Source organism: Dipodomys spectabilis, unplaced genomic scaffold (genome assembly GCF_019054845.1).
Source record: "Dipodomys spectabilis isolate Male_0828 unplaced genomic scaffold, ASM1905484v1 ptg000050l, whole genome shotgun sequence".
Classification (NCBI taxonomy): Eukaryota; Metazoa; Chordata; class Mammalia; order Rodentia; family Heteromyidae; genus Dipodomys; species Dipodomys spectabilis.
In genome coordinates this window covers 6,518,420-6,521,613 of record NW_024870727.1, presented here as the reverse complement: position 1 = coordinate 6,521,613, position 3,194 = coordinate 6,518,420, and the positions used below count along the sequence as shown (strand labels likewise).

The window sequence follows — 3,194 nt, the reverse complement described above, 5'->3', positions numbered from 1 at the left end:
TATGCCTTTATTAACTCCATAAACTAAGGTTATAAGGAAAATCTTAATTTTCATGAAAATATTGTAATGTGTTACCATAGAATCTTGTAATTTATAGAGGACAAAAGATAGAAGTAGATGCACAAATAGATCTTTTATACTCCATGAGATATAATATGTTTATGTATGTATATATGAGTACATATGAATTAAATTAATTTATTATATGGGATTTAAAGTGGTATGAAAATGAGATTTCTAAAAAATGTATTTCACTTTGGCAGATGTATATATTTTTTGTGCAGAGTTTTACAAAAGCACACTTATTTTTATACGTAAATAGCTATAATTAAACGTAATTTTCCAATATAGTTGTGTAGTCATATAAGCAGAATTAGTTGATTATATTAACATTGTTATGGTAAGTGCAGATAGAAACATTTAGATGCATCCTTTTATATTTTATTCTTTCAGAATGCTCACCTTTGGCTTAAAATTCACATAATGTTGTTGCTGCTCATGAAGTACTAAGATGATATGCAGATTGTTTCCCTCTTATAGAAAGGAAGAACAATTGCTCTAGGAATAACTCTTAGGTAGGGTATCAAGACACAGCTTGTGCCACTTGTATTCTTCTTTGTGCTTTTCTTTTTTTTTTATTGTGAAAATACTGTACAGAGGGGTTACAATTACATGGGAAAGATAATGAGTACATTTCTTATCAAGTATTGTAGCCTCCTCCTTTGTTTCCCCTTCCCATCCCTTCCCATCCTCCCCGGGCACTCCCACCCAATCCCCCCCCCCCCCCCCACCAAAGTTGTAAAGTTCGTTTTCACCATAACGACTTGTACTTCTCATTGTTGCAATGGGTCCACCTGTATCCCTATTTAAGCGATTTGTTTTTCCCCTTCCCCTCCACAAATTATACCGAAATCAAATACAGTGAAAGCAGGGGTTATACTGTGGGAGAGGGACATACAAAGCAACAAAGAAATAATCTTATAAATGTGTTAGAAACAATGGCATGAAAGAAAGAAAAAAACATTTGAATACATATCTTAGGGTTCATTTCCCTAACATTAACTTATCTGACCTTTTCTGCTTGACTCAGACATACACTAGATATTGCAAATAAGGGAAACCATGGGACCTGTGTTTCTTTGGGCCTGGCTTACTTCTCTTAATACATTTTTTTCCAAGCCTTTCCATTTCCTAACAAATGGGGCAAGTCATTCTTTCTGATGGAGGCATAGAATTCCATTGTGTATATATACCACATTTTCTTGATCCATTCATCTACTGAGGGGCATCTGGGTTGGTTCCATATCTTAGCTATAGTAAATAATGCTGCAATAAACATAGTTGTGCTGGTAGCTTTAGTGTGGTCTTGTTTGTGATCATTTGGGTAAATGCCCAAAAGTGGGATTGCTGGGTCATAGGGGCGCTCTATGTGGAGTCTTTTGAGGAACCTCCATACTACTTTCCAAAGTGGTTGAACAAGTTTACACTCTCACCAACAATGCAGTAAGGTTCCCTTCTGCCCACATCCCCTCCAGCATCTGTTGCTATTAAAAAATATGGAACACTTCACGAATTTGCGTGTCATTCTTGTGCAGGGGCCATGCTAATCTCTGTATCGTTCCAATTTTAGTATATATGCTGCCGAAGCAAACACTGTGCTTTTCTTTATATGTCTCCTTTGGTTCATTTCTTTGAGTGGTGGAAAGGATTTTTCTGAGAGAGCAGTGAGGGCTTATGAGGATAAGCTGAGTCTCCAACAGTTTCATTAGTTTTATTAGAGATTCCAGTTTAATTATTAGAGATTTAGTCTATTAATCTTGGAGATTTAATCTATCAGGGAAATTTACTTACATGCCAATATTCCTTGAATATTTAACATCTTTTTCATGGAGAAGGTTAAACTCACTCAGAGCCTTATACTCAGTTGGCTTGCTTGTCCAGCTAGTACTCTTCCGCTTGAGCCATCCCTCCAGCCCAGCTTTTGCTAGTTATTTTGGAGGTGGAGCTTCAAAGATTTTCTGCCAGAGCTTACCTTGAATGGTGGTCTTCTGTATCTCAGCTTCCTGAGTAGTTTTAGGATGACAGTTGTGAGCCACTGGTACTCGACTGAGAGATAACATCTTCAAATATTGGAAATTAGTTAAATATAAGGTAAAAGAAGTAAAATACAGAATAGACTTTGGAAGTAAAAATGAGAATAAAATTCTGTAACAGAAAAGGCTTCTAGAGGCACCAAAAATAACAATTATTACATTCTTTTTAATAAAAAGTTATCCTTAAGTAGTTGTAACAAAGGAGTTTTAATTGAACCTGTCAGTTTGTAAATACAATGCATCGTAATCAATGTCACCCCTTCCCATGATTCTTCCCCATTTCTCCAAACCTACCACCCCAAGTTTCCAGGTTCTATTTTCACACCTGCACATTGAATACTAGGACTGTACTCACTCACTATTTTTCTCTGCATTCATCTGCCCTTCCTCCCCTTGACCTCCTGCTTCCTTACAACACATTTTAGCTTCCTTGTATTCATTTTGTTAAACTATGGGTTAATTATTCAAAGGAGTTACACTATTAAAGTGCTTTCTTGCTCATCCTGAATTGTTAAAACTTTTACATTTACTAAATATATGAAAAACGCTTACTGTAAAGGGTGAATTTATGAAACTTTCTCGATTTAAATGAATCATAAAAACTTTTTATGAAAATTTTCTTTTTTTTTTGTCTGAGACTGGGACTTGAACTCAGTTCCTGATGTTTTTAGTTATTGGCTAACATTATATCAACTGAGCCACACTTCCAACCCCATGAAAATTTCATCTATTAAAATATCAGATTAATTTTTCTAGTGAGCCCGGGCTTTTATACCTCTATACCCTGACTCAGACTTTTCTATCCTAAAACACCCCTTTCTCTCTTCATCCTTTGAATAGCCTCTTTATCCGTCGCTCAACTCTACCCTTTTACTAAGAAACTGCCCTTTGTTTCACTCCATTCTCTTTTTCTTTGTTGCCTCTCTGTTTATGGTTGGGCATTCAGAACTTGAACTGTCATTGAATTGAACTTAAATTTCTTCAGTTGACTGAGAACGTGTGCTTACTCCCGTTTCTGGTTGGTTGTTCTTTTTGTGCCAGTACTGTAGCTTGAACTCAGGACCTGTGCACTTACCCAGCTTTCTTGTTTACTACTGTCAC

General features: G+C 36.1%; 1 non-coding gene across 1 annotated transcript; it reads right to left on the bottom strand.

Annotated features, from left to right (window-relative positions):
• Positions 1 to 1,550: 1,550 nt before the first annotated feature.
• On the bottom strand, positions 1,551 to 1,654 carry LOC122107310. The gene has a single exon (XR_006147332.1). It is a non-coding gene; the product is annotated as a U6 spliceosomal RNA (small nuclear RNA).
• Between the last annotated feature and the right edge of the window lie 1,540 nt (positions 1,655 to 3,194).